The sequence below is a fragment of the Ahaetulla prasina genome, chromosome 14 (assembly GCF_028640845.1).
Source record: "Ahaetulla prasina isolate Xishuangbanna chromosome 14, ASM2864084v1, whole genome shotgun sequence".
Taxonomy (NCBI): Eukaryota; Metazoa; Chordata; class Lepidosauria; order Squamata; family Colubridae; genus Ahaetulla; species Ahaetulla prasina.
Window position 1 is genome coordinate 13,341,804 of NC_080552.1, and position 21,323 is coordinate 13,363,126.

Here is a 21,323-nt window from a genome sequence, read left to right on the forward strand (position 1 = left end):
AGGGAAAGACCTCCGAAGCAGAGATACCTGGCCCGGATATCAGTAAAGCTCTTTTGTTCATGTTGGAAGAAATTAAGAAGGCTCACTTCTGCATAAAATTGTGCCAGGCCAAATATTTCCTTAATCCACTGATTTATTCATGTATTCCCTCATTTGTAATTTCGATTTGCCCCCATGCTAATGAATCTCGGCGGCTTACAAAAGGCTAAAGAGAAAAAGGACAATGGGGAGACAAGCCGAATAACTTCAAAAGTTGTGTGGGTTTTACACAACTTCCTGGCCCAGTGCCTGTGGGAACAGCCAACCTTTTAAAGCTCTCGTATAACCAAACTGAACCCAACCCAACCCATCCCAATCCAACTCAACCCAACCCAACCCAACCCAATCAAACCCAAACCCAAACTCAAACCCAAACCTTTATTTAATTGTTAATTGCTTGACATAGTATAAGCCGCCCTGAGTCTTTGGAGAAGGGCAGGATATAAATGCAAATAAAAAAAAATTATAAGGTTGGTGCCACATGGACCTTGGGATGCTCTTAAGTGCAAATGCCACCTGGTAAGAAGGCGCATCTTTTAGGATCTGACGTTGTTTGATAGATGGGATCCAATTCATGCAGTCTTGTTGTATTTTACTGGACAGGTGGGCTCTACTAGAACAGGTGAACAAGTCAGACTACAGATTACAGGTAGCCCCTGACTTGCAACAGTTCGTTTAGTGACCGTTCAAAGTTGCAACAGCACTGAAAAAAGTGACTTGTGAGCGTTATTCACATGTACGACCGTTGGAGCATCCCCGTGGTCACGTGATCCGAATTCAAGCCCTTGGCAACTGACTCACATTTATGACCTGGGTCACTTCCCTGGGGAAGCCAGATTCACTTCCCAGTTGCGGCAAGAAATGTCATAAAATGGAGCAAAACTCACTTAACAAATGTCCCGCTTAGCCACAGAAGTTTTGGGCTCAGTTGTGGTCGTACGTCGAGGACCACCTTCATAAAAGAAAGGAGGTTGGGTATTGGCCATCATATGGATGTTGTTCTGACCCAGCTCCCCAAACACGGCAAACCCTCTGTAGTTGAAGCAATGATTCCTTTATTAGGAATGTCAACAGCCCCGGCAAAAAGTTTCTCTCTCATTGCAGGTTAACAAATCCGGCCGGAAGGTGAATAGTTGTCTGCTACATCTATTCATCTCCACCCCCTGTTTTCATCCCCAGAGCTAGGGTGGGGCTTCGCTAGCAGCAGTAGCTCTTCTGCCCCGAGGACCAGCCCATAGATTTCCACTGCTCTCCTCTCCTCTGCCTTCTGTGCATTCGCATATCAGGCACTGGATCCAGCTGTTCCTCCTCTTCCTCATCAGCCACATCCAGACCTGGGGGCTATTGAGTCTCCATCTCAGGGCTGATGGACAGCCCAGGCTCCACCTCCCTCCCTCCCTCCCTCCCTCTCCCTCTCTCTCTCTCTTTCTTTCTCTCTCTCTCTCTCTCTCTCTCTCTCTCTCTCTCTCTCTGCTGAATTTAGATGCACAAGGTTGTTGGGTTTTTCTTTTGGGGTGTGTGTGTTGTGCTTCCCCAATTTAAAAACAAATGCTCCTTGTGCAGGTCAGTCTACAACCACAGTTGGAACCAGAATTTTTGTTGTTAAGCAAGGTGGTGGTTCAGTGAGTTGCATCCAATTTTATGACCTTTTTTTGCCCCGTTTGTCAAGCGAATCCCAGCAGTTGTTAAGTGAATCATGTGGTCGTTAAGGGAATCCAGCATCCCCCGTTGACTTTGCTTGTTAGAAACCCACCAGGAAGGTCTCAAGCCATCATAAATACCGTATTTTTCAGAGTATAAGATGCACTTTTCCCCCTAAAATTGGGTGGAAATGTCGGTGCATCTTATAGATGGCTAACCTTTTTGCTATCACATGCCAGGAGGGTGGGGCGAGGGGGTCACGTGTGCGCGTGCCCACACCCATAATTCTATGCACCCCGCCCCCGCACATGCACGCATGACTCCCCCTGCTCCTGGCAGGCGATGGCCTGGTAGGCCCATTTCTCTCTCTCACCTGGCTCCAGAGCCTTTCTAGGAGTCTGGGGAGGGCTCAGACTCAGACTGGGAAGTTTGCCAACTTCCGGTGGGACCAGAAGGCTTGAAACTGCGCGCACCAGAGCTGAGCTCACATACTCACTAATATGGCTACATGTGCCACCTGTTCCATCGGTTCACCATCACGGTTAGAGAGCAAATATGGGCCCCTTTTTCACCTCCCAAACCCTCTGCGTGCTGCATTTTCACCCTCCTCAGCCCCCAGAAGCATTTTGCAGGCCAAAAACGGGCGCATTTTTGGTGAAAACGGGACATGCAGAGGGTTCGGGAGGCCAAAAATGGGCCTGTTTTTGGTCTGCAAAGAGCTTCCGGGAGCTAGGGAGGGTGAAAAAGTGATGCACGGAGGGCAAAAACTTTTTTTTCCGTTTGTTTTCTTCCTCTAAATCTAGGTGCGTCTTATAGACCAAAAAATACGGTAGATGCTGGTTGCCGAGCGCCTGAATTTTGATCACATGACTGCAGGGATGCAAATGGGATGCAAATTGGGATGGTTGCAAATGTGAGGCCCAGAATTGCAAGTCACCTTTCCCAGTCTTGTTGTAACTTTGAACAATCATTAAAACGAATGGTTGTAATTCCAGGACTTCTTGTAATTACAGCTAGCACAAAATCTCTTCCCTCCCCCTCCCTCCTCCCGCCCGGTCTCCATTGTTGTTTTTAATTCTGTAGGTAAACCTGTAAATCTTTGATCCAGCATCTGCAGTCTGTTTCTTCCAGAGGTAGATGCAGAATTTTGTTTTCGATAATTCGGCACACCGGATGTTTGTGCAACTTTCCACTTTACGTGGCTCGGAATATGAAATGGGTTATTTTCAGCACCCTGGAAGTTCAGAATATCTCTTTCTGGGTGCAAATCTGTTTGAACCCTTCCAAAAATCCAGGGAAAGAAATGTTTTGCCCTCCGTAGAGCTGTTTAGCACAGTGGTGAAATTCAAAATTTTTTACTAACGGTTCTGCGGGCATGGCTTGGTGGGCGTGGCTTGGTGGGCATAGCAGGGGAAGGATATTGCAAAATCCCCATTTCCTCCCCACTCCTGGGGGAAGGTCATTGCAAAATCCCCATTCCCTCCCCACTCCTGGGGGAAGGATACTGCAAAATCCCCATTCCCTCCCCACTCCTGGAGGAAGGATATTGCAAAATCTCCATTCCCTCCCCACTCCTGGAGGAAGGATATTGCAAAATCTCCATTCCCATCCCACTCCTGGGGGAAGGATACTGCAAAATCTCCATATATTGATCATCCATATATTGATCATCAATTGTGTTGTAAATGTTGTACCTTGATGAAGGTATCTTTTCTTTTATGTACACTGAGAGCATATGCACCAAGACAAATTCCTTGTGTGTCCAATCACACTTGGCCAATAAAAAATTCTATTCTATTCTATTCTATTCTCCAGGGGAAGGATAATGCAAAATCCTCATTCCCTCCCCACTCCTGGGGGAAGGATACTGCAAAATTCCCTCCCCACTCCTGGGGGAAGAATATTGCAAAATCTCCATTCCCATCCCACTCCAGGGGAAGGATACTGCAAAATCCCCATTCCCTCCCCACTCCTGGGGGAAGGATACTGCAAAATCTCCATTTCCCATCCCACCCTGGGGCCAGCCAGAGGTGATATTTACCGTTTCTCTGAACTGCTCACAATTTCCGCTACTGGTTCTCCAGAACCTGCTGGATTTCACCCCTGATTTAGCACTCAGGAGAGAAAGCTTTGCTCAATTTAATCCTTGCAAAAGTGCAACACCATTTCCCCCCCCACAGCCCTAATTTCTAACATTTTGTGCAATTCCCACTTTAATTTGATGAACGCTCAGAGCAAGCCATAATCCTGCAAATCTTGAGGTATGCAAATCATAGTTTACAAGCCTCCGAAGTCGTGGATTGCCCAATTCTGATGCTCGTTTTCTCCAAAAGGTTGGAGGGGGGAAAAAATATCCCAGGTTGGATAGTTGCAATCTGTCTGTGGGATCTAGGAACTGGTGGTAAGAAGCCCTTGAGAAGAAAAATAAACTGCTTATTTTTAGCAAGCTCGGCTGCCTAATTGCATAGCTTTCCTCTTGACAATTTCATTTTGGAAATCCGTGCAGTCTCTTGTTTTTAATCCGCGTCATTTAATGAGACTGTAGGGTGACTTAGAGGCAGTTTTTATCACTCGGTAGACTGACATTATGACAGCCAATTTGAGGTAGTGGTTAACTCAACAGGCTAGAAACCAGGAGACTGGGAGTTCTAGTCCTGCCTTGGGCTACGTAGGTGATCTTGGATCACTCCAGGAAAAAGGGAATAGCAGAAAACCTCACTTCTGAAATCTCAACAAGAAAACGGCCAATAATAATAATATACTGTATATCAATACCAGTAGCATTCAGACTTCTATCCTGCTTCACAGTGCTTTACAGCCCTCTCTAAGCGGTTTATAAAGTCATCCTATTGCCCCCAACAATCTGGGTCTTCATTTTACCGACCTTGGAAGGATGGAAGGCTGAGTCAACCTTGAGACAATAAGAATCAAACTGCTGGCAGTCGGCAGAATTAACTTGCAATACTGCATTCTAATATATAACAAATGCATGTTGTTGTTAGTTGCAAAGTCATGTCCAATCCATCGCGACCCCATGGACAACAGGCCTTCCTGTCCTCTACCATCCTCTGGAATCCAGTTAAGCCCACGCCGACTGCTTCAGTGACTCCATCCAGCCACCTCGTTCTCTGCCATCCCTTTCTTCTTTTGCCCTCCATCGTTCCCAGCATTCGGCTCTTTTCCCGTGAGTCCTTCCTCCTCATTAGGTGGCCAAAGTGTTTGAGCTTCCTCTTCAGGATCTGGGCTTCTAAAGAGCAGTCAGGGTTGATCTCCTCTAGGACTGACTGGTTGGATCGCCTTGCAGTCCAAGGGACTCGCAGGAGTCTTCTCCAGCACCAGAGTTCAAAGGCCTCAATTCTTTGGAGCTCAGCCTTCCTTATGGTCCAACTTTCACAGCCATCCATTGCAACTGGGAAAACCATAGCAAATGCCTAATAATATGTCAGCTGGCTTAGCGGTTAAGGTTCCAGGCTAAAACCTGGGAGACCATGAATTCTAATCCTGCCTTAGGCACAAAGCCAGCTGGGTATTTGTCCGACTGGAGAATTTTGGGAGTTGACGTCGACAAGTCTTTAAAGTTGCCAAGGTTGGAGACCCTTGCTTTATATGGTACGTTCATCAGATAGACGGGAGACTTTAGAAATTAGGCAACTAAACAAATACACTTTAAAAAAAAATAGGCATATACTCCAAACTGGCCAGTGTTTCAACCTCACAATCTTTCCATTCCATTGGCCCAGTTAAAATGGATCATTAAAGGATATTTATCCCTTCTGGGATTACAGTGTCCGATTTATTTAGCCGGCCTAGCCGACATTTAAGAAATCTTAAAAGTTGAGGGAAACAAGTTTTTCTCACTCTTCACTTCAGCTTCTCCCAATCCTGCCCCCGTCTGTTGAATTCCTTTTGGGGTTTGTTTTTTTCTTTTTCTTTTTTTGTTTAAAAAAAAATGGGAAAGTGGCAGGAGAGGCTTGGCATTGCTGAGGAAAGACTTATTCCATTCATACGATATTTACAAAAAATAAGCCCTTCACTATTGGCCCTTTCTTGGGTTTCTTGCTTTTCCAAAGAACCCGGCGCTACAAAGTCCTCACTGTTAGGGACTTCTAAATGGGCTGCTCCTTCTGAGACCGTTTGGGACTCTTGACTTTCTTGAAGGCCACCGTTGGCAAATTTCCAGAGACTCGGCATTCATGCTGGGTTGCTAGACAGCTGTCATATAAAATAGACCAGTGAGAATTTTCTACTCCAGTGGTCACCAACCGATGGTCCGTGGACCACTGCTGGTCCGCAGAAAAAAATTATTTGCATTTTTTAAGATTGCAGTAAATCAGGAGTCCTCAAACTACGGCCCCTGGGCCGGATACATGCAATGAATGCTTGTGTTACTGCAGAGAGTCTCCCCCTTTGGGGTCTTTTTGTGCAGGGGCAGAAATTCCAACTTGGGGTCTGCTTCAGCCTCCTGGTGCAGGGCTTTGGGTGAAGGCTGGAGAGAAGCACCAATGGTGGCAAAGAGAAGAGGGCCTTGTTCCAGTCGGACTGCCTCATGGCCTGGAACTGGCTGACCATCTCAGCCCACTGAGCTTCCAGGCGCCGGTACCTGGCCTTGTACTCCTGCAGGTCTTCCCTCTGCTTGAAAGCCTATGCTTGTAGTTCTCAGTGAGGTGCTTCTGCTGAGCCTCCTTCTCAGCCAGATCCAATCTGAACTGAGCTCTTTTGCCAACTCTTTCTCATGGTGGCTGCTTAGCTCTAACAACTGCTTCCTGTTGGGGCCCTAAGGAGCCCGGGCGGGCAGGCAAGGAGGGGCTGTGAGGGGAGAGGTGAGTAGAGGCTGGCGAAGTACCCCTTGACATGAGTGACATCGAGTTGGCCATGCCAACCCAGTCACATGACCACCTAGCCACACCCACCCAGCCGGTCATTAGGCAGAGCATATTAGTGGTCCGTGGGATTTAAAACGATGAATTTAGTGGTCCCTGAGGTCCGAAAGGTTGGGGACCCCTGTTCTATTCCATCCAGAAAGATCATAAAATGGGTGCAAAATTCACTTAACGTCTGACTTGTTTAGCCACAGAAATTCTGGGCTCAATTGTGGTCCTATGTCGAGGACTAGCTTTGGAATAAGATAAATGACAGCCAGATGAATGACACAGGCTTATATTTTAAGAGATGTTTCTATCTTTTAGTTCTTCCTACTGCTGCAAGCAAAATCATGAATTCAGGGGCATCTTTCAAGGTTTTAACTATATACCCATGATGGTGAACCTATGGCACGCCTGCCATAGGTGGCATGCGTAGCCATATCAGTGGGCACACAAGCTCAGCTCCAGCTGATTTTCGGGCCTTCTGGGCCCATCAGAAGTTGGCAATCCGGAGGACCTCTGGGGGAATGGGGAAGGCCATTTTTGCCCTTCCCAGACTCCTAGAGAGGCCCTGGAGGCTGGGGACGGCAAAAAATAGGCCTTCCGATCCCACTGAAAGTTGGCAAACTGGCCGTTTTCGGCATTCAGAGGACTTCCGTAGGGTGGGGAAGGCCGTTTTCGCCCTCCCCAGACTCCTAGAAAGGCTCTGGAGCCAGGTAAGGCAGAAAAACAGGCCTACTGGGCCATCGTGTGCCAGGAGCAGGGGGGTCGCGTGCGCAGGGACGGGGAGCATAGAATTATGGGTGTGGGCACGTGTGCGCATGACCCCCCACCCCCCTCCTGGCACACCATGGCAAAAAGGTTAGCTATCACTGCTACATACGCTCCCCTTACTACTGGGGAAATATGGATTTAAGGTTCATTTCTTCAGGTTTTATCCCCGGTGTTCTTTTTAAATTTGAATATTTGTTGGAATAAGACCAGTTGGAATTTCCTCCCCACCGCCCCCTTCTCTGAATTTAATTTGAAAGCTAATATATGATCCAGGTAAAAACATCTTGCGTTCAATTTTAGGGATTCTTATTTCAATATGTGAACCTAAATGAGTAAAAGGAGATGGGGGAGAAAAATTGGGTCAGATCTAACGTTGATCTTCCCATTTATGAAAAACTCACATTAGGAGATTAAAATCAGTTTTAAAATACATGGCGATTCTGTTTTTTGTTTTTGCTTTAAATTGGTTTGTTTGTTTTTTACAATTATTATTACCTTGGACTTAGTACTAAAATTGTTGCACACATTAAATTAGAATTTATATACGACTTTCGTAGGATAGTTGATTCAACTCATGCCTCTGTTTGGAGACCAATGGCACGCTGCTTCTGAAATTTCACAGTTCTTAGACTTTGCAAGAATCTATTGAGTCTCCTAACTTCATTAACTTGCTGAGAAACATTGATGAAATTGTCATGAGCTAAAGGTAAAGGTCCCCTCGCACATATGTGCTAGTCGTTCCCGACTCTAGGGGGCGGTGCTCATCTCTGTTTCAAAGCTGAAGAGCCAGCGCTGTCCAAAGATGTCTCTGTGGTCATGTGGCTGCCATGACTCAACGCCAAAGGTGCACAGAATACTGCTCCCTTCCCACCAAAGGTGGTCCCTATTTTTCTACTGGCATTTTTTACGTGCTTTCGAACTGCTAGGTTGGCAGAAGCTGGGACAAGTAACGGGAGCTTACTCCATTACGTGGCACTAGGGATTCGAACCGTTGAACTGCCGACCTCTCGATCGACAAGCTTAGCGTCTTAGCCATTAAGCCACCGTATCCCTCTTGTCATGAGCTATTGAACATCAATTCTGAAATAGTGGAGTTTCAGTGATTGGTTTGGGGGATCAGATGGAAGGTCGAGCTAATAAAGATTATGCAATTGATTTCTTCTGAGCTTAAAACAAGGTTAATGCAATATAAAATATTTTGATTTGTGAATGGCAGAACATCTCCAGAAATGTTTAATAAGGATGGGATGCAGTTGTCTTGATCCTGCAGAAGCAATTTAGAAATTGGAACCTTTACTGACACAGTCTGTTCTTCTCCTATTATTGTCACATTTTGGCTTAAATCTACAAAATTGTTAACATGCCTTAGATTAATCACTGCTGTATACAGGTAGTCCTTGACTTGACAACAATTTTTTTTAATGACCATTTGAAGTTGCAATAGCACTGAAAAATTCTCAGATGATTCAAATTCCCACATTCAGGCTCTCAAATAAATTTGAGGAATTCCCAGATGAAACCCAGGGAGGTAGGAAAGTCCTGTGAAGGTGCCTGTTCTTGAGTTGTTCCTTCAAATAGAGCATCACCCCAATTGATAGTTCAAGAAATTACTGCATAGTGGACTATATTCATATGAGGTATAGTCAATCTGCATTGGTAAACATCTGCTAAGAGAAGTCTTAATTATTGAAGTGGTCTGAGTAAGAGAAACTAAAGACCTGGGTGATCTCTTGAAATAGATTGTACCACATACTCAATACTTCTAACAAATATTCAGGTTTCCTTCCTTCCTTCCCTCCTTCGCAGAATAACAGAGTCTGATGGGTCTTTGGAGGTCTTCTACTCCAATCCCCTTCTCAAGCAGGAGACCTATACAATTTGAGATAAGTGGTCCTTCCTTTCTTTCTTCCTTCCTTCCTTCCTTCCTTCCTTCCTTCCTTCCTTCCTTCCTTCCCACCTTCTCCTTCCTTCCTTCCTTCCTTCCTCCCTTCCTCCCTTCCTTCCTTCCTCCCTTCCTCCCTTCCTCCCTTCCTCCCTTCCTCCCTTCCTTCCTTCCTTCCCAGAATAACAAGAATTGGACGGGACTGGAGGTCTTCTACTCCAATCCTCTTCTCAAGCAGGAGACCTATACAATTTGAGACAAGTGGACATCCTCCGTCCCTCCCTCCCTCCTTTCTTCCCAGAATAACAGAGTTGGAAGGGACTGGAGGTCTTCTACTCCAACCCCCTGCTCAAGCAGGAGACTTATACAATTTGAGACAAGTGGACCGTCCTCCCTTCCTTCCTTCCTTCCTTCCTTCCTTCCTTCCTTCCTTCCTTCCTTCCTTCCTTCCTTCCTTCCTTCCTTCCTTCCTTCCTCTTATCTGGTGCCTGTCTGCACCGTATAGGAAGCAATAGCCATATATTGCTTGAACATGGGATGTGCTATAGATTGCTTTCTCTCATGAATTTTCTGTGACTTCAGACGAAGAAGCGATCTCTAGTAAGTGACATCATCAGGAGGGATCAGCCCGTGATCTGTCAAAAACAAATGGCTGTTATCAGGAGTCTTGCCCCCCATTGTAAGAAATTCCCTTATGCGGGGAAACTCACCAGATCTGTCTTTGCAGAAAAGATGGCTTTGATAAAGAGAGGGAAAATCCATTACCATGGCAACAAATAGATAAACATGGCTTAAGGCCACACGAAGAGAGAAATTTATGAAAACACTTAAGGCGGCGGGCTCCTCAATTTTCATGAAGATGAAAGAAGGAAGAAAGGAAGGAAAGACCTTCCGATTTGAAAGATTGTATATAGCCATTTTAATTAAAAAATAGATTTAGGCCTGCATGGGGTTTGTTTCTAGATCTACTCTACTTTGCAGGGCTGACATCTATCTATCTGACATCTGTTCTAAATTCTAGCTTTAGAACAGGAGACTCCAAGCTTGGCAACTTTAAGACTTGTGGATTTCAACTCCCAGAGTTCCTCAGCCAGCAAAGCAAAGCTGGCTGAGGAATTCTGGGAGTTGAAGTCCACAAGTCTTAAAGTTGCCAAGGTTAGAGACTTCTGCTTTAGAAGGTCTAGGCATAAGCAGTTGAATTTTTTTTTAAAAAAATGTTCCAAGCTGTTGCTTGATTTTTACTTCTGTTTTTTTTTTCCCATGTTAAATTTAGTACCGTTGTGTCAAAATATAATGCCTCGGTTTGGCCAAGATTTCAAATGCCTCAGAGTTATGGGACACAAATTGTCCACTGTGCTCTCATCAGTCATATTTTTTTTTATTGCTCTTTGGCTGGTTGGGTTGGAAAATTACAGCGGATCATTTCCAGTTTAGTTTTTACCCGACACATTTCCAGTCAATTCTTTGTATATAGATCAGAGCCCATAAGCCCACTTAATAAAGCTAGCAAAAAAATATAGATGTTTGTTTGTTTATTAAACATGAGCAATCAAGAGAGTTAAGTGGCAAAATGGTAAGGCCACACTTGGAATATTGCATCCAGTTTTGGTCGCAACTATGTAAAAAAGATGTGGAGACTCTAGAAAGGAGGGCCTCTGTGGCTCAGACTGGTAAGACAGTCTGTTATTAACAGCAGCTGCTTGCAATTACTGCAGGTTCAAGCCCCACCAGGCCCAAGGTTGACTCAGCCTTCCATCCTTTATAAGGTAGGTAAAATGAGGACCCAGATTGTTGGGGGCAATAAGTTGACTTTGTATACAATATACAAATGGATGAAGACTATTGCTTGACATAGTGTAAGCCGCCCTGAGTCTTCGGAGAAGGTTCAGGATATAAATGCAACTAAAAATAAATAAATAAATAAAAAACAAAGATTGCAGAGAAGAGCAACAAAGATGATTAGGGGACTGGAGGCTAAAACATAGGAAGAACGGTTGCAGGAACTGGGTATGTCTAATTTAATGAAAAGAAGGACTAGGGGAGACGTGATAGCAGTGTTCCAGTATCTCAGGGGTTGCCACAAAGAAGAGGGGAGTCGGGCTGTTCTCCAAAGCACCTGAGGGTAGAACAAGAAGCAATGGGTGGAAATTAATCAAGGAGAGAAGCAACTTAGAACTAAGGAGAAATTTCCTGGCAGTTTATTACAGTCTATTGAGATTGTGGTCTTTTAGCTTTTTTATTGTCTTTTTTGAATGGTATGTAGATGTTCTTTATCTTTATGTGTCTGTTGATGGCTGATTTCCCTGAGTGCCAGGCTTCCGGGAGCACTCTAGCATTTTTGGACTTACCGTGGTCTAGATCAGGGGTCAAATGCTACTGGTTCGCCCAAACTGATAGAAAAAAAATGCTTTAAAAAAGTACCCAAAAAAAGTTCCGACGATCACGTTAGCATTTTTTATTACTGGTTCGGGTGAATATCTAGTAAGAAAATGCTTTTAAAAAGTTTTTTTAAAGTTCCGCCAATCAGCTGTGACAATCAGCTGTTCCGTGATGGTCAGAACTTTTCTTTTTACTTTTTAAAGCATCTTTTTACTACCTATTCGCCCGAACCTGTATTTTTGTGTAAAGTGTGATAGTTTGTTTTGTGACTCTGTGAGGTTCCTGCTTGTTGCAGGGGCCATTTTGTATGAAGTCCAGCTGCTTTTGCATTGTGTGTGAGTTCAGTTGTGTAGCTTTTGTGTTATTTCTGTGTAAAGTGTGATAGTTGGTTGTCCCAGTCATATGACCACCCAGCCACGCCCACCCAGCCACGTGACCACCCAGCCATGCCCACAGAACCAGTAGGGAAAATTTTTGACTTTCACCACTGGTCTAAATGCTCATTATCTCCTAATTGAAACCATGGTGAGCTGTATCTATGTGTTGTGCAATTAAGGAGTTTTCATTATGTCTTTTGACTGCTCATTGGTATGCATGGATGCACGAGTAAACATGGAAGCAGAGAGTAGCCCCACTCCCTACGAGCCATGATGAAGTTACTATGAAATGATTTTTTTTTTGGTCTTTTAATGATCCCGTAATCCTTTGCATCAGGGTGGAGTCGGGACCCTTCCCGTTGCCAATGCAGAGTTCACAACTGATATTTAGTCATTGTGCCCAGAGAGAGAGAAATACCTGCCGCTACCTAGGATCGAACTCACAGCCTCCTGATTGTGAGACGAGAGCTCCACCTCTAGGCCACCGCACCACTCAGTTGGGGAATGAAACATCTGCAGGAAAACAGCCAAGCTCGGAGAGCACCAAGGACCCCCCGGTCCTCCTCCTTTCCCCCCCCCTCCTCCTCCCAAACCCCACTCCCTTCTAGCCGTGATGACGTTCCCTAGTTGGGTAATGAAAAGTCTGCAAGAAAACTCCAAGCTCAGAGAGCACCAACCACAGTTCAGCCTCGAGCTATGAATATCCTCTTCTACGAAAGAAACAATTGGGTGGACAGAGATGGCCGATCCGGCAAGTTGGGCTGCCGAGCGACTTCGGAAGACCAAAGAGACTCATTGGATTGATGATGGAACGCGGGCTGACTTCGGATTTTGCTTCGCAACATGAGATCGGGACGTACGAGGGCCACTTGTTCTCCTGCCAAGGTAACGAAAAGCGAACGCCCTTACAATCTGCAGCCCGGGGCAGCAGCTTAGAGAAAGCCGCTTGGTTGCCTAGATTACAATACGGGAAGAAAGAGATGCATTCTTAAGCTGCCGAGACTGAGTGTATTTCACTTCCTTTTTTTTTCTTTTCCCTGGCCCAACGGACTAAAAAATTTGGACTCCTTCAAAGTGCATTTCTGAAGACGCATCAAGCTGGGGTTGGCAAGGAAAACTGTTTGGCTCACCCCTCCTTAGTTCCTTCAGGGCCTTATAGATCAAACTACAAACCATGGACCGAAGCTCTTGTAAACACGGCGTTGCAGACAATAGTAAATGCCTCAGGCTCCAGTGTCAAGATTGCTGATGGCAGATGGACGGTCCAGGGGAAAAAAAAGGAACCAAGCTGACATTTTCTCACGTAGAAGATAAAGGACACCCAGTTCTGAAAGAGTGCAGGACATCCTCGGAAGAAGAGGGAGCCTCAAGGGCTTTGCACGGAAAGGTTTACTTGCATCCAATGACGCAGAGTCACCTGGGTCTAAGCAGGGAGTTGCAAAAACAGAAAAGATAGAACTGACAGCGCTTCTAACGCAGGAGACTTTGGAGAACTTGACCCTGTTAACCCCAAGAAAGGACCTCAGATCCGTGAGAAACGATGGATGGAAACGAACCCAAGAAACGATGGATGGAAACGAATCAAAGAAACAATGGTTGGAAACTAACCAAGGAGAGAAGCAACCTGGAATTGAGGAGAAACTTCCTAATAGTGAGGACAATTAACCGTTGGACGGCTTGCCTTCAGAAGTTGTGGGTGCTTTATCCCTGGAGATTTTTAAGAAAAGACTGGACAGCCACTTGTCTGAAGGGGGTGACAATCTACTTACCTTCCTTACCGGCTCAGAAGTGTGCACACATGTGGGTCATGCGCAGACCTGCTTCTAAAAACCTCATTTCTTCCTGGTTAAAACCAGGAACTAATGACTCCTGGGAGGGTGGGCAGAGCTACCGGATCACCGAACTACCGGCTGCGATCGCTACCGGATCACGCGATCCGGTCCGATTCGGTAGCATTTCACCCCTGGTAGAGGGCATCCTGCTTGAGCAGAGGGTTGGACTAGAAGACCTCTCAAGCCCCTTCCAGCTCTGTTCTGAGTTGAATGTCCTGAAAGGCACCTCAGCTACCATCCCATTTCACCTTCAACGGGAACGGGATGTCCTCTGGGTTGGGTGGGCTTGCCAATCTGGACCATTCTCGGTGCAAAGTGTCTTTTATCTTTTGGTCTCCTCAGCAGGACATTTAAAATGAAGTCCAATTTGGCAAGGCCTCCCCAGCACGAAGGAGCAGACTGAACTGAAACCAAAGGCACATTAGTTTGGCTAGGGAAACGGGGTACATTAAGCCATCACTCGGAAACTATGGCCAAGCTCTGGGGTCGTTTCTTCTGCCATTTCAACAGCTTTGCATGATTTATGGGATGTTTTTTGTTCCTCTGCTTATCCCCCGTTGAAACATGCCCCTTGTTCCTCCGAGCCCCTCCACCCTCTCTCTGTTTTCCTCATCTCCATTTCCCCCCTCCCTCCCCCTCCCTCGATTCTCTTGGAGTCTCTCTGTCTTATGAAGTAATGGTATCTGTACTTGTTGAATGAACTGTATGGATCTGAGCTTTGACACCATCCTTGTGGTCTGCGACAGTTTGCCGGCCTTGCCAAAAAGGCTAAGCAAACCTCAAAGCCTGATTCTGCACACTTGGTAACACGGTCCCTAAACAGGATTGTTGGGACACAGGAGGACTTGGTTGAGTGCTGTTTGGTCACCACAATATATAAAAAAGATGTTGAGACTCTAGAAAGAGTGCAGAGAAGAGCAACAAAGATGATTAGAGGACTGGAGGCTAAAATATACGAAGAACGGTTGAAGGAACTGGGTATGTCTAGTTTAATGAAAAGAAGGACTACAGGTGACATGATAGCAGTCTTTCAATATTTGAGGGGCTGCCAGAAAGAAGCGGGGGGGTCAACCTATTCTCCAAAGCACCTGAAGGCAGGACAAGAAGCAATAGGTGGAAACTAATCAAGGAGACAACCAACCTAGAACAAAGGAGAAATTTCCTGACAGTGAGAACAATTAACCAGTGGAACAACTTGTCTCCAGAAGTTGTGAATGCTCCAACACTGGAAGTTTTTAAGAAGAGGTTGGATAACCATTTGTCTGAAGTGGTGTAGCGTTTCCTGCTTGGGCAGGGGGTTGGACTAGAAGACCTCCAAGGTCCCTTCCAATTCCATTATTCTGTTATTTATTCCGAGTTGGGTGCTATAAAAGCAGAGGCTCACATTGATTGACCCCCTCATCTCTTCTGATTGCATTGTCCTTTCTGAGTGCTAGCTACTCTTGGACGTTGGAACAAGCTGTTCATATCGCCTTCAGATTTGCAGCAAGCTGAACTGAATCGAAAACGTTATTTGTGCCAAGTGTGAAATTTGTGGAGTTGAAATGCAGAGTGTGTTGCGGTTTTCAATTATCTCCCTTTGGGTAGCTTTTTCTAATTCATATTATTATATGCTCCACTCGTTTCAATGTGGCTATTAGGAGTATTTATAGGGCAGCTATTTCCTTATCTAAATTTTCTTGCGCTTTTTTTTTGTTCTTTTTCTATTCTTACCCTCATTACAGTTTCTGGTTTTTTTTTATTATTATTATTCCTATCGTTTTCCTTCAGCCAAGGAAATGTCTCATCTAGGGCAGATTAGTTAGTTAATTTGAGTCTTCAGTCCTGCCACTGACTTGCCGAGGGGGGAAGAGAGGGGTAGACTTGTTATGAATATAATAACCATATGGATTTTTGGTGCAGTAAGGCAAACTTCATGCTATCGCTTTACTGCCTTAAAATATTTATATATCACTAAAACTCTCTTTCTTCTCATCTTTAATTGAGCAAAACGGAAACCAATAGTTGAAGACATTAAGGACTCAGATTTAAAAAAATTGGCTCTGGAACAGGGGTGAAATCCAAATTTTTTTACTACCGGTTCTATGGGCGTGGCTTGGTGGGTGTGGTATGGCTTGGTGGGCGTGGCTTGGTGGCATGGTGGGAGAAGGATACTGCCAAATCCCCATTCCCACCCCACTCCAGGGGAAGGATACTGCAAAATCTCCATTCCCACCCCATTCTGGGGTCAGGCAGAGGCGGTATTTGCCAGTTCTCCAAACTACTCAAAATTTCCGCTACTGGTTCTCCGAACTGCTCAAAATTTCCACTACCGGTTCTCCAGAACCTGCTGGATTTCACCTCTGCTCTGGAACATTAACCCAAGGGGGCGGAGGTTGCTGGTATGTTATATGACTTACTAACACTTCCTAGTAGCCCTGTTGATCCTACAAAGGGGCTTGTCAGCTGCATAAAGGAACGATTATCCACAGGGGAGAAGATTCCTGAAGGATCCGTTGTGCTAAAAAAAAAACAATATCTGACACCAGACTAAAATAAATAGACACAGATGACTACCCCAAACCTATACGACAGTGATGGCGAATCTTTTAGCCACCGAGGGCCCAAACTGTGCACGCACATGCCCAAACTGTAAGGTGCGTGTGTGCGCAAATGTGTGCGCGCACGGATATATGCTTGCACGAACGTGCGCATACATGGGCTGACATATGCGTGCGCATGCGCGGCTTATGCGTGTGTGGGGCTATGTGCGAATGTGTGCATGGGCAGACTTGCGTGCATGCATGCACGGACATGCCCACATGCGCAGCAGAAACCCGAAGACTAGTGGGAGGCGGGGCATCCCAACACCAGCAGCACGGCAAGAGGTCAGATCTTTTGCTTTCGTGAGCTTTTGCAGGGAAACAGTGTTGTGTCTCGTCCAATCTCACCACAGCCGGGGCCTTCTTATCTGCTTCCGAACACGGAGGAATGTCCTAGTATGCCTCCCGGCCCCAGCCCTGGCTCCATGCCCAGACAGGCTGAAGAGGAGGAAGTATCTCCAGCCCCCAGCTCTGGCTTCATGCCCAGGCAAATGGAGCAACTAGACCCCTCCCCCTCCTCCACAGCATGTGAGCCTGAGGGAGGTCAATTGCCAACAGCTGCAGACTGGAGTGACCCTCGCTTCAGGAGAATTGATAGACGGAGGCAACAGAAGGAAGGGAGGGGCAGGCCTGGATAAGTGCTGAGTCATAGAGCCACACCCCATGGCCTATATAAAGGACCTGCTTTCTGGCATTCTCTGAGTCAGGCAAAGTCTAAACATATCTTGCTGAAGTCACTTTCTGGTCTCCTGCCTGCCCTGAGGACTTTGCTAGGACTTTGGCAGAGCTGCAGAGGCACGCCTGATTCGGATTTCCCTGACCCGGCCGTCAGCGGAGGAGTGGGACACGACAAACAGAAGCTCATGAAAGAAACGCCACGGAGATCGGAACTGGGGTGACGGCGCGCATGCCAGCAGAGCGGGCTCTGCGTGCCACCTCTGGCGCGCTTGCCACAGGTTCGCCATCACAGCCATAGGAAGATGAGCTTCTCCCTACTGTTCTCGTGCAAATAACAGCCTAGGCAGTTTTTAAGAGTTCATTCCGTACAAGCAACACTAAAAATATTCCTCGACCACTAAAGGGTTAGGGAAACCCTTTAGTGACTGCGGGACGCTACTTTGGGCCACTCGGATACTTTGAGCGAAGGAAGCAATTATGAGAACTGTCACGGAAGGGGCACATTATTTGAATTATGTGAATTCTCCAGGCTGGATTTATGGAACCTTTGGGAAGAGCGTGCTAAATTACATTTCCTTTTTTCTTTTTCTTTTTTTTCAGTTGGGCAGAGCATTGCTCACTCTTGTCAAAGAAATGCTTTTCCCGACTCATATTTATCATCTGCTTGTGTCCCTCTGTCCTGGGGAGAATGTCCTGAATGCGGGAATTTCAATGACCTGAGAATTTAATACTTTTTAAAGCAGTTTGCCCAGCAAAGGCAGAAGTGAAATCCAAGGCAGGTTTTGACAGGTTCTGGAGAACCAGTAGCGGAAATTTTGAGTAGTTCGGAGAACCGGCTGGCCCCAGAGTGGGATGGGAATGGAGATTTTGCAGTATCCTTCCCCCAGGGGTAGGGAGGGAATGGGGATTTTGCAGTATCCTCCCCACCCACGCCCACCAAGCCACGCCCACAGAACCGGTAGTAAAAAAAAAAATGAATTCCACCACTGAGCGAAGGGATATTTAACAGAAATTATACTGCAGAAACCTAAGTAAATAATGCTACTTCGTGATCAGGCAAAAGCTTTTCTGGGTCCATTTGCACTACTTCAGAATTGAATCATAGAATAAGAGAGTTGGAAATAGACCTTAGAGGTCATCTAGTCCAACCCCCTTCTTGAGCAGGAGAGTCTATACCATTTTAGACAAATGGATGTCCAGTGTCCTCTTGAAAGCCTCCAGCGATGGGGCACCCACAACCTCTGAAGGCAAGTTGTCCCACTGGTTGATTGTTCTTGCTGTTAACAAATTTCATCCTTAATTCTAGGTTGTTTTTGTCCTCAGTTAGTTTCCACCCATTGCTGCTTCTCCTGCCTTCTGGTGCTTTGGAGAATAAGTTGACCCCCTCTTCTTTGTGGCAGCCCCCTCAATTGCTTCAATGCAGGTCATTCAGAGCAGAGGTGAGTTTCAGCAGGTTCTGACCAGTTCTGGAGAACCAGTCACGGAAATTTTGAGTGGTACGGAGAACCGGTAGTAAAAATTCTGACTGGCCCCACTCCTATCTCTTCTCTGCCTCCCGAGTCTCAGCTGATCAGGAGGAAATGGGGATTTTGTAATATCCTTCCCCTGGAGTGGGGTGGGAATGGAGATTTCACAGTATCCTTCCCCTGGAGTGGGGTGGGGATTTTGCAGTATCCTTTCCCCAGGAGTGGGGAGGGAATGGGGATTTTGTAGTATCCTTCCCCTGGAGTGGGGTGGGAATGGAGATTTTACAGTATCCTTCCCCTGGAGTGGGGAGGGAATGGAGATTTTGCAGTATCCTTCCCCTGGAGTAGGGTGGGAATGGAGATTTTACAGTATCCTTCCCCTGGAGTGGGGTGGGAATGGAGATTTTACAGTATCCTTCCCCTGGAGTGGGGTGGGAATGGGGATTTTGCAGTATCCTTCCCCTGGAGTAGGGTGGGAATGGAGATTTTACAGTATCCTTCCCCTGGAGTGGGGTGGGAATGGGGATTTTGCAGTATCCTTCCCCTGGAGTAGGGTGGGAATGGAGATTTTGCAGTATCCTTCCCCTGGAGTAGGGTGGGATTGGAGATTTTACAGTATCCTTCCCCTGGAGTGGGGTGGGAATGGGGATTTTGCAGTATCCTTCCCTTGGAGTAGGGTGGGAATGGAGATTTTGCAGTATCCTTCCCCTGGAGTAGGGTGGGAATGGAGATTTTACAGTATCCTTCCCCTGGAGTGGGGTGGGAATGGGGATTTTGCAGTATCCTTCCCCTGGAATGGGGTGGGAATGGAGATTTTACAGTATCCTTCCCCTGCCACGCCCACCAAGCCACACCCACAGAACCGGTAGTAAAAACAAATTGAAACCCGCCACTGATTCACAGTCATTAATATGCCTCAAAAGTCTAATCATATTTTTGTGGTATAGGGCTTTGTTTTCCCCAATCAAAAAATATGCCCATTTTGCATAGTAGCATTCTTTGGAATTCAAAGCAACTGTAGAGTGAAAGGGTGTAAATTAATCTAGATTAATCAACAGTGTCAAAGGGCATAATTGTATATATGAGGCACACAGATTCTGTTTCTCAAGCTGACGTTCCGAGATCCTGTTGAAGTCTACATTCAGTGCTTCTCGAAATCCCACATTTAGGGAGATCTGGTAATATTATCCGTGGAACTATACTAAGTAGCTGCCCCCGGTACATGAAACGAGAAGTTCTAATGTTTCCAAAAGAGTATCTTCTCTCAGATATTTCGGTCCGGCTTCCTCCCTCCACTGTGTCCCACGCTGACATTTTCTTTTCTTTTCTTTTTTTTACCTCAGAATCAGTTTCTGTCTGTCAAAATTATCCTGCCTGTCTCTGGGATTTAAAAATGGCATTCTCTCTCTCTCTCTCTGTTTTTTTTTTTTTAACAAAAAGAAAACAAAGGATTTCTTTTGTTTGTGATTCGATTCTGCCAAGAGAAGATGGCTCATTGGGGAAAACATTCAATATAAGGATGGGTTGTTTTTTTTTTCCAAGGCGAATATTTTCCAGGTTCTCAGAGTTGGAAACCACTGGAATCTGTTGTGGGGATTTGCTTGCCGTTATGAAAACCGAAACACTCAAGTCAACAGAATACAGAACAATAGACCGGGAAGGGACCCCAGAGGTCATCTAATCCAACCCCTCTGTTCAAGGCAGAGGTCTTCATTCTAATCCAGTCTGCTCTGGAAAACCTCCAGTGACGGACACAATTCCAGGAGGCAAGCTATTCCATTGGTTAATTGTTCTCACGGTCAGGAAAATTCTCCTCAGTTCCAGATTGCATTGCTTTGAAGAATAAGTCAACCCCGTCTTCATACAACAGTTGTGAATGTAGGTAGTGAAGTTAGAAGCTACACAAAATTCTTGCTGTCCTTGATTAGTTCTGGTCCACCTGTTGGCTTGCAAACATTCTTGGGTGTCTTAGAATTTAGAATATAACAGAGTTGGAAGGGACCTTGGAAGTCTTGTAGTTCAACCCCCTGCTTAGGCAGGAAACCCTACACCACTTCAGACAAATGGTTATCCAACATCTTCCTAAAAATTTACAGTGTTGGAGCATTCACAACTTCTGGAGGCAAGTTGTTCCACTGATTAATTGTTCTAACTGTCAGGAAGTTTCTCCTTAGTTCTAGGTTGCTTCTCTCCTTGATTAGTTTCCACCTATTGCTTCTTGTCCTGCCTTCAGGTGCTTTGGAGAATAGCTTGACTCCATCTTCTTTGTGGCAACCCCTGAGATATTGGAACACTGTTATCATGTCTCCCCTAGTCCTTCTTTTCATTAAACTAGACATACCCAGTTCCTGCGTTTGGTGACTTCAGACAACTGTGTGTCTGGAGTGGTATGGGGGGCTGGGGGCACCGACTGTTTACCACCAGCCGATGCCAACTTACGTCATCTTCACTGGGACTATTGCTCTATGCAGATCCTTGTTCTCCATCCAGTTTGATTGCCGTCAGCAATCAAACTAATTTGATCGATTCAAACAAAATACAAAACTGGGCGAATGAATTAAGCCATTTGTTACCCAGCTCCTCTTCTGAATACAGGGATCGTGCAAGGTTTTGAGCGGCACAGAAGTCTTAAGCAGGTAATTCCCCTTTATTCTAGTTATGTGTAAAAGAAATTTTTAAAAAGCAAGATACAAATAAATAAAACAAGAACTATTTTTTTTAAAAAAAATTCAGTTGTAACTGAGCCTTATGGAGGCAGACCAAAAATCTGCCCACATAACTTGTTTCCCCTCTAGCCCTCATGTTATATTT

The 21,323-nt window shown here is 45.7% G+C and overlaps 1 protein-coding gene across 1 annotated transcript in view; it reads left to right on the forward strand.

Annotated features, from left to right (window-relative positions):
* The window catches only part of LOC131185274 (ankyrin repeat and fibronectin type-III domain-containing protein 1-like), a 397,608-nt gene that overhangs the window by 310,768 nt on the left and 65,517 nt on the right, over positions 1 to 21,323 (forward strand). The gene's annotated exons all lie outside the window — the stretch shown is intronic.